Here is a 10845-nt window from a genome sequence, read left to right on the forward strand (position 1 = left end):
CAACTTTTCCTGTACCGGTGTTTTGCTCTGGCCTATGTACTGTTGAACTGTTTAGTTTTGGCGTTTCAAGTAAAGCAACATTGCCGATCATTCCCAGCTCTGTTTTCAACTATACTCTGCGTGTGTGGACTATCATTACATCATCCAACTTCACTGCAGAGGAAGAAATGGTGGTGTCACGCGACATCAAACTGTAAGTTCCGAACCGCAACTTGGTTCATTGTGCCCCTGAGGTCTCCCCCTAAGCAGTGGCCTGGAGGGTCTCATTCATCCCTTACAGGGGAGGAGATGGTAGAGCCACCATGACAAGTGACATCTCTATCCCTGCCATCTCCTCGGCTGTGGTCCTGCTCCTTGCCAGCTGCGCTTCTGTCAGCCCCGTTTAAATTAATGGAGCAATGTCCGCGCATGCTCGGCTACAGCGCCATTCATTCTGATGTCATTGTAGTGGGGGAAGCGACCCCGCAGTGACAGGCAGAGGGGACACAGGATCTTCGTTCTCAGTTTTAGTGGCGATTTCAGCAATATGACCCCCACCAATCAGCAAGTTATCCTCTATCTTGTTGATGGGGACCACTTGTGATTCTAGTACAACCTCTTTAATTCAGAGCACAGCTCTAACTTTGTTCAGACCTCAGACCACAACCCTAAATTTACACAGACCTCTGACAATCATTAATTAAGGTTGTAAGCCTCAGAATTACCTTAGACCCTCAGACCAGACCTCTAAATCCATCAGACTCCCGATACCCACTGGGCTGTCTTCATTTTCTTGTGCCATAACACACAATGTCCTAATGCTGGCTAGCATTAGGACTTTTTAGGCCAGACTGGTGTCCTCGGACCCCTTAAGACTTGGCATGTTGTAAAATTTTGCTTCTTGAGGTAGTAGCAGGTGGATTAGGTCTTGTATTGGAGGAAATGAGAGGTTTTGTAGATTAGTGACCTGGGCCACGTGTGGTCTCCCAGTGTTGGAGATGGGGTGGTGTTTAAGGCCTGTGTTTCCTGGTAGCACTGGCGTAACTATAGGGGATGCAGGAGATGTGTTCGCACCCGGGCCCAGGAGCCTTAGAGGGCCCATAAGGCCTCTTCTCTCCATATAGGGAGCCCAGTACTATGAATAAAACATTAGAGTTGGGGGCCGTTACAAGTTTTGCATTGTGGCCCAGGAGCATCAAGTTATGGCTCTCTGTTAAGGGGTTAAGAGAAGTTGGGGGGCCCCAAGATAAACGTTTGTACCCAGGCCCATGAGCCTTTAGCTACGCCCCTGCCTGTTTGCCCTTTTTTATATGAGAGGGAGACTTTATATGACATTGAAGTAGTTACTGCAGAGTCCAAATTACTTTTTGGTGTGACAGAAGGTGCCGGTATGAAGTCTCCAAAACAAGGTGGGCACAGTTTTTGCTAATCAGTGTTTTGTGGGGCCCCGGAGTCATTAAGCTAGCTAGCTTTTGTAGGTCAATAAATGGCCCCAAATACTGTAGTTGAGCCAAGGCTGTACCTGTGATTGAGCCCTTTATGTTTATATGTGGGTATGTGTTATCTACTGCCATTAAAGGACCTTCTGAATTCTGGTTTCCCTACCTCTGGCTTCACTATTGGGGGGGTTGTGCTTCCACCAGACCCCTCCCCCAAGTAAGTGTCATTTTTAATCCTTGATACCGGACGGACCTGAGAGCAGGAGTCTTTTTTTTATTCTACAATATTTCATTGAAGTGAATGGACAGTGGTATACCCGCCTGACCTCTGCTCCATTCAGTACCAACCGGGCCCCCATTCACAGGGTCAGTGGGAGTCCCAGTGGTCAAAACTCCACTGATCATAAAGTTACTGCAGATATCTTGAATGGCTGAAAACAGGGCCCAAAACTGGTAGATCAGAGGAACGGCAAAGAGGAACGACTCCAGGTAATATTCCCTCCTCCCTCTCCTGCCCTAGCTCAGAATATTGTCCCGAAACCAGAAGGTCACTGCAAAGACATAACACAACCATTTATCTATGGCTTAAAGGAATGCTGCCTTCCAATAGGTGGCACTGTGGAGGTTTTATTCCATCTCCCTTATTTGCATATTACCCAGAGGAATGTGCATGGCCATTTGAGTCTCCTCACTCAACGTCTAGGTGCTCTCCCTAAGGAGAAATGATAGCGTTTCTGACCCCCATCCCAGGCCTCTGACTAGCAAAGCCAGACTCCTACTGTACACTGATAAAGGACAACAACTCTGAAACAGCTGTATGTACATGGAGTCTGGCTTTGCTTTTAATTCCCAGTCATTGTTACAAGGCTTGTATAAAGAGTCTGACTTTGGCTTGAAGAAATGCTGCCTTCCAATAGGTGGCACTGGGGAGGTTTTATTCCATCTCACTTATTTGCATATTACCCAGAGAAGCATGCATGGCCATTTAAGTCTGCTCCCTCATTGTCTAGGTGCTCTCCCTAAGGAAAAAAGATAGCATTTCTGACCTCTATGGGTTGACACATGGAGGTCGCACATGGGTGATGGGAAGGACAGCTCTAACTGCTCCAAGTGGTCAAGTGACATCCAAAGATATAGAACCTTGCCTGTGTTTTGCAACCCTCCATAGAAGCCACTGTGTAGTAATACGGGGCCCCTATAACTCCTCAGGGAGGAGAAGGGACCACAGTTCTTACCTTGTGATATGATTGTTGGCCATACCCGACTGTCTGGACTTGTTTCTTTCACGGGCAGATGCAGATCTAGTAAAAATGAATCAAGAGATAATAGAGATACAGAATATCATTCACATATAATAAATGCTCCTATATGTCACTTATGTGCATCCAGGACATCATCTGAATGCAGCAGCGGCCATGCTTGTCTGCCACCGCTCCATTTATCTCTATGGGACTCCCGTAGATAGCTGAGCGCTGTACTCACTCTCATCAGGCCATTCTGTACTGCGGCCTGTACTGGTGCGCTCTTCTCCTCTTCCGGCTCTGTTGACCGGCTACCCCTTTGCGGTGATGTGCTGCTCTCAAGAACAAAATCTAAGGGCTTGGAAAAATATTGTCACCATATACACTGTACAAAACGCACAATGAGGACAGTGAAGGCATCAAGTGTTAGATCACACCCCAATAATAAAGGGGTCAAACCAGAATCACAATTTATCCCTTATCCACAAGGTTAGGGGATAACTTTCTGATCGGTGGGGCTCCAACCACTGAGAGCTCACTAATCCCAAGTATGGGGGTTCTGTGTCCCCTGTCCTCCTAACTGCAGGCTTACTGCACCCACCGCAGTGAGAAGACTGAGCGAAGCGCTGGTCACACAACACGCTGCCGCTCCATTTATTCAATGGGTTGCCAGAGATAGCTGAGGTACAAGCGCTCGGGTATTACCGTCAGCACCATTGAAATGGATGTAGGAACATCCGCGCATCCTCAGCCACAGCTCTGATGTCACTGCAGGAGGTGAAGCAACCCCGCAGTGACAGGTAGGGGGACACGGCATCCCCATTATCAGTATTATTGGGGGTCTCAGCAATGTGACCCCACCAATCAGCAAGTTATCCATATATTGTGGATAGGCAATCACAACCTCTCTAATTCAGACCACAATGCTAAATTCGTTCAGACCTCAGACCACATCCCTTACACAGACCCCGACCCTCAAAATAATTCAGATTCAAGATCGAAAAATGTATTCAGACCCTCAGAAAGGACCTCTAACATCCTCAGACTCCTGATACGCACTTGTCTCTCTTCATTTTCACATGCCACAACACACGATGTCCTGATGCTGGCTAACATCTGGACCTTGTGGGCCGGAGTGTCCCGGGACCCATTGAGAATTGGTATGTTGTCAAATATTTCTTCTCCAGGTAATAGCGGGGGGATTAGATCTTTTGTGGGAGGTAATGAGAGGTTTTGTATCAGGGCCACCTATGATGTCCTGGTGTTGGGGATGGGTGGTGTTTAGGGTCTGCAAGGTCTGGTAGCCCTTATTTATCTGGAGAAAGACTTTATATGATATTGAAGTAGTTTTGGTGTAACAGGTGGTGGCCTGCTTGGACTCTCCAAAGCAGGTGGGCATCAGTGTTTTGGACTGCGGCTGTGGGGCCCCGGAGCCGTTAAGCTAGCTGTCTTTTTTAGGGGCAATAAATAGCGACAAATAGTGTAGTTGAGCCAAGAGGTTATCCACTGATGTCCAGTGGGGGAAATAGGAGTGTTGGTGTGATCGCAGCTGCCAGATGCAAATTTAGTCAATAGCTACAACTTTGTGGTAGCCCACAGTGGTGGTGATGTGGAGAAATGGGTATAATGGGGAAATGGGTATAATGGGCTTGTTGCTCCTGAGCTGATATAATACTATTGCAGAACTCCCTTTCTAGGCTTCCTGCTCCAGAGTGAGCCACTGACCGCCCCACAAGAGAAGCCCACCCGGAATATGCTCATTAGAGGAAATTAAAACCCTGGAACTTTCCTCTAGAAATCTTTACAGGGTGACACTCAAGCAGCAGATTGCAAAAATTAATGTGGCCATTTTGAGGAGTGTAGCTTCTTTAAAAAGGTGTAGCTAAATATATTCAGACCCTGGGAGGGGCCTGGACGGGGGTGAAGCTAAGCTCCGCCCCATCCCTCCTCTTCCCATTGCTGGCTGTGGACAAGGGGCGGGAGATTAGCTCCACCCCTGCCCCTCCCATTGTAAACAGCCAAAGAGGAGGTAAGTCGGTGAGGGTGAGGGAAGGGGAAATGGCTTGATAGCCTCGGCGTACATGCGCCGGGGCCTATTCTGCCTGAATGGGCACACAAATGTTAGATTTGTGTGCCCATTCACAAGCTTTTGGTAGCATATATCGGCTGGCCGTGAAAACAGCAGCCGATATACGCTCATGTGAAAGAGCCCTAACACTGATAAATGTAAGGTTCTGCACATGGGCAGAGGAAATACATGTTACCATTACACACTAAATGGGAAACTACTGGGGAACACTGACATGGAGAAGGACTTGGGGATTATAGTTAACTGTAAGCTTAATTGTAGCAACCAGTGTCAGGCAGCTGCTGCCAAGGCAAATAGGATCATGGGAGCATCAGAGGAGGTCTAGGGGTACATGATGAGAACATTGTTCTTCCTCTTTACAAGTCACTGGTCAGACCACACATGGAATATTGTGGACAGTTTTAGGCACCGGTCCACATGTGGCAAACTCAAGGCCTGCGGCATGAATCCGGCCCCCATGTCATTTTATGCTGCCTGCAGTAAGGTCTGGCTGAACCAGCTATCCACATTCATGGTCGCAGCCAGGGCTTGGCTTGGCGGAACCATCTTGGATTATAAGCTTTAGTGCACCTCCACACCGCTCTGCCCAGCAGCTCATAGGTGGCGGCTCAGCTCTGCCAGCCTTACCCATCACCCGGCCACCCGCTAAGGTAGGAAGCTAAAGAGGTGGAAGGGGAGAAATGCCATCATAGTGCAGGGAGCGCCAGAGCGTGTGAGGAATTACATTTAGGGCTCATTCACACCGGCGGACGCAGTTGCAGCCCGTGAAATACAGATATTTTTGGTATAACTTACCGTAAAATCTCTTTCTCGTCGCGTTCATTGGGGGCCACAGCCTAGACCATGGGATATAGCCACTGCCCTAGGAGGCGACACTAAGCAAAAAAGTGTTAGCTCCTCCCTACCTGGCTATATCCCCCCTGCAGGCACTCAGCTAATTAGTCTGTCTGCAAGCAGTAGGAAGCCAGTGGGAGTAAGATTATACATATTATGTTTTATACATACCAAAAACTCTTGGCACAATTTTCTGCCGAACCATGACCGAAGAACAGAAAGTTCCAGCAACCGCCTAAATAAACAAGGGGTGGGTGCTGTGGCCCCCAATGAACGCGACGAGAAAGAGATTTTACGGTAAGTTATACCAAAAATATCTGTTTCTCGTCCGTATCATTGGGGGCCACAGCCTAGACCATGGGACGTCCACAAGCAGTCCCGAAAACAATATATTGGGTGGGCATTCAAAGTTCGGCTGTGCGGTCAACGACCGCCGCCTGCAAGATCTTCCGGCCAAGAGCGGCGTCAGATGATGCAGCTGTGTGGACCTTATAAGATTTTGAGAACATATGTAAGGAAGTCCAGGTGGCTGCCTTACACACCTGAAGGGCTGAGGCTCAGTGACGGACTGCCCGGTAAGCCCCTACCGCCCGTGTGGAGTGGGCCGTAACCCGAAATGGCGGCGAGCGCCCTGAGGTGCGATACGTCTCTGTTATCAGGGACCTTATCCATTTGGATAGGGTGACTTGAGGCTGCCAAGCCCCTTCGGGTCCCCTCCGGAATAACGAAGAGGGTGTCGGTCCTACGAAGCGCCTTTGTACTTTTCACATAGATCCTCAGCGCCCTTACTATGTCCAGGTGGTGCAGCATTTTTTCCTCTTTATGTACTGGATCTGGACAAAAAGAAGGCAAGACAATTTTCTTCATTAGTATGAAACTGTGATACCACCCTTGGTAGAAACTCGGGTGATGGCCTCAGCACCCCTTTGTCCTGGTGGACGGTCATATATGGCGCCTGCATAGCCAAAGCCGCCAGCTCCGAGACCCTACGGATTGCCGTAATGGTGACGAGGACTACCACCTTCCAGGTCAGTAGTCGCATAGAAATCTCCTTCAGCGGCTCGAACGGCTGGCCCGTCATAGTGTCTAACACGAAATTAAGGTCCCGAGTTTGGACCGGGGGTTTAAACGGGGGTGTCGTATGGGCGACTCCTTGCAGGAATGTACGTACTGCCATCCTCTTTGCGATTGGTTTTTGGAACAGTACCGTTAATGCCGACACCTGTCCCCTTAACGAGCCTACCCTCAATCCTACCTCGAGGCCTGATTGTAAGGATGCAAGAATTCTGGCCACCGACAATTGCATCGGTTGTACCCGCCCCTCCTCACACAGGTGAAGAAGCGCTTCTCAGACTCTATAATAAACTGCCGATGAGGCTGGTTTTCTGGCCCGTATCATAGTCTGGATAACCTTCTCCGAATAACCTTTCCTCCTCCACACCTCGGTCTCAACGGCCAAGCCGTCAAATGTAGAGACTTGGAATTTAGGTGTAGAAAAAAAAAGGCCCCTAGGATAGCAGGTCTCTTTGCTCTGGAGGATGCCACGGTGTGTCGAACAGTATTTCTATGATGGTCGCGTACCAGCTTCTTCTTGGCCAGTCTGGTGCTATTAATACTGCTGATCATCCTTCCTGCTTGATTTTCCCTAGGATCCTCGGTATGAGAGGAATGAGTGGAAATACGTATAGGAGCTTGTACTCCTCCCACGAAATGGTTAGCGCATTCGTTGCCGCTGCTTGTGGATCCCGTGCTCGGGACATAAACGGGCGTAGCCTGTAATTTAGTCGGGACGCCCTGAGGTGCACGTCTGGCGTGCCCCACTTCCGGCATATCGTCCGAAATACTTCTGGGTGCAGCCCCCAATCGCCGGGATCCACTGTTTCTCGGCTTAGGTAATTCGCCACCCAGTTTTCTCTATTCCGGGAATGTAGACTGCGGAAATCGAGCTCAGATGCTTCTCCGCCCACGTTAGTATGCCTGCTACCTCGCTCATTACCGACACGCTCCGTGTTCCTCCTTGTCGGTTGACATAGGCCACCGCTATGGTGTTGTCCATCTGAATGCGTACATTTTTTCTCTTGAGATTGGGCCCGAAGTGTCGGAGAGTCAAGTAGATGGCCCGCAACTCTAGGATGTTTATATGTAGCCTTGTCTCTTTTTGAGACCACACTCCTTGAACAGACTGATCCCCTAGTGTTCCGCCCCAACCTGAAAGGCTGGCGTCTGTCGTCACTACTGTCCAGCGACTCGGGCCCAAAGGCCATCCCGCCTGAAGCCTCCCAGGTTCCAGCCACCACTTCAGTGACCTTTGGACTTGAGGGGGTATCTGGATTCGCTGTTCCAGGGTCATCCGGAACCCATTCCGGCGTGACAATATCAAGTGTTGTAGTTTCCTTGACTGGAAACTGGGCGAACGGAACCGCCTCGAATGCTGCCACCATCTGGCCCAGGGTAGCCATGCAGTGTCTGAGGGTTAACGGTTTCCCCTGTATTAGGGACCGGACCCCCTGCCGGAGCTTGTCTACCTTTGCTTGAGGTAGCCGGACCTGGTGCTGGCTGGTATCGAATATCATGCCCAAAACTCCAAGTGTTGTGTCGGTATTAGGCATGATTTTTCGCGGTTCACTATCCAGCCGAATTCTTCTAGAATCTTCATCGTGACGTGTACGCTTTTGATGTTGCCGTCCCACGACGGTGCCTTTATTAGTATATCGTCCCGGTATGGAATGGCTGATATACCTTCCGCATGGAGTGGCGCCATCACTGCTGCTAGTACCTTCGTAAAGACCCTTGGAGAGGTAGACAGGCCGAATGGCAGCGCCGTAAACTGAAAATACCTTCCCTGTGTTTCGAAACGAAGGAATTTTTGATGCGTTTCCCGAATCGGGATATGGAGATAAGCGTCCTTGATATCTATTGAGGACAGAAATTCGCCCGGTTGCATGGAGGTTATCACGGACTTGATTGACTCTATCCGGAAATGTTTTGTTCTGATGAATTGGTTCAACCTCCTTAAATCCAGCACCGGCCTCACTCTGCCGTCCTTTTTGGGTACAAGAAAAAGATTCAAATAGAACCCTTGCCTCTCTTGTGCCTCCGGTATCGGTTTCACAACCCCCTGTGCCAGAAGGTTCCGCACTGCCTGCTGTAGGTTGGCTACTCCTTCCGGGGTGGTAGGCACTCTGGACCTGCAGAATGAATTCCGTGGGGGAGTCGTGAATTCGATTGCGTAACCGGATGTCACAATTTCCTGCACCCACTCGTTACTCACGCGCCTCCCCCATGTCTCTCGCAATTGGGAGAGCCTGCCCCCCCCCCACCCTGGTGACACTGGGTGGGGGCAGCATCTCATGCCGCGCTCTTTTGATCCCGCTGTTTTAGATATTCCGGGTCGGGATCGCCATGTTTGCCTTGTTTTGAAAGAGGGGCCCCTCTTTGCGTCTGTCGGGGTTCTTGTAGACTGGGACCACTGCCCTGACCCTGGGCGGGATGAAAAAAACGCCGAAAGGATCTAAAAGAAAGAACGGTTTCCTTTTTAGTGGAACCTTCTCCTTTCTTGCCGGCATTTGTGGTAACGACGTGCTCTTGCCGCCTGTAGCGCCCTTTACCATGTCATCCAGTTTAGGTCCAAACAGCCTGTTTCCTTCGAATGGCCATTTTGTTAGGGCCATCTTGGATGCTGTATCTGCTGACCAGCTTTTTTCAGCCAGAGAGTTCTCCTTGCCGTCACCGATGCAGCGGATGGCCGGGCACCGAACTTGGCTGCGTCTAGTTCTGCTGTGCATACAAATTTGTTTGCCTGTATGACGTTGTCTGTCAGTTCGAGCAACTCATTTGGTGGAGCGCCTGTTACACTGTCTCTCCGTAGCTGCTTGGCCCAGGCTATGGATGCCTTGCTGACCCATGCGGTCGCAAAAATCGGCTGTAAGGCGGTGCCTGTGGCTTAAAACACGGTTTTGCCCACACATCCAGCTTCCTGTCTTGAGGATTAGCCAGCATTGCTACCTCGGCTGTTGGCAGTGCTGTGCTTCTAGACAGTCACGACACTGGCGGGTCAACTACCGGAGGTACCGCCCAACCCCTTTTTCAGGCCCCCTGGGAATGGGTATGTACTTTCCCAAGTCTTCCCGGGTTGCCTAAATTTCTTATCCGGGTTCTGCCATCCCTTATTAAGAACCTCCGAAAAATCCGGATGGTCTGGGAAGACCTGTCGTGATCTCCTTCTGCCGTCTAAATGACACCGCGGAAGGAGGCGTCTGCACTGTTTCCTCCATTACTTGGAGGGTTTCTCTTATGGATATTACCAGGCCGTACATTAGGCTGGCTAGGCGCGACACCTGTTCCTCGTCTAGCTCCAAAACTGACGAGCCTGCAGAGTGGTCGTAGTCTTCAGACCCACTGCCCTTGCCTGCCGTTTGGGCCGTGTCCTGGGGCGCCCATGATGCTTGAGGGGACTCATCGCGAGCCCGGGCTGGTCTCGCAGAATACCGGGACCGTGAAAAAATGCCTTGATCTATGACAAGTATGCACGGACTCCCTGGACCATGAGAGCCATGAGAGTCCCTGGATCGTCTGGACTTTGAGGGTCCAGACGACCTCCCGGTGTGGCGCGATCTATGGGGAGTGTCCTCGCTGCTAAGGGACCTCCTCCTTTTGTGTGCCCTCTCTCGTGCATATTCCGAGGAGGACGCGTCTGAGCTGGGCTCTAACCGGCGTAAAATCGCCGCAGAGGATATGGCCAAGCCAGAAACGGCAGCGGCCAGGGACCTCGCCCGTTGGGGTTCGGGCCCTGGCTCCATAGGGGCGGCGGGGGGCACCGGGGACCCTGGGGCTGCGCGCACCGCGGCACATCTAGTGCAGCGGGGGTCGACTTGACCGCAAGCGAACTTACCGCTGAGGTAGTGCAAGCGTAATGCTTCACCCTCCCCTTGGCCGGGCTGGAACCCTCTGATCTAGGGTCAGACATGGCAACAGAAAACAATTCCCAGGTAGCGGGAAAGCTAAGTACCGTTACAGGAATGCCTGCAGGGGGGATGGGGAGGGCGAGGGGAGAACACCGCAAAGTGCTGCCTTGGGCAGGGCTTACCCGGTCTAGCAGCTGTTTCTGCGGTTCCCCCGGTCCAGCTGGAGCCTCTGGTCCTGACGCTTGGGTGCTGTCGGAAGTCGACGCTGGTGTACCATACGATCTCGCGGCGTTGGTGACCCGGCAGGTGCTGTGGCAGGGACTGCTGCGGAGTTGCTACTGCTGCTGGTGCCCGAGACA

This window comes from Eleutherodactylus coqui, chromosome 1, assembly GCF_035609145.1.
Source record: "Eleutherodactylus coqui strain aEleCoq1 chromosome 1, aEleCoq1.hap1, whole genome shotgun sequence".
In the NCBI taxonomy this organism is placed as follows: domain Eukaryota; kingdom Metazoa; phylum Chordata; class Amphibia; order Anura; family Eleutherodactylidae; genus Eleutherodactylus; species Eleutherodactylus coqui.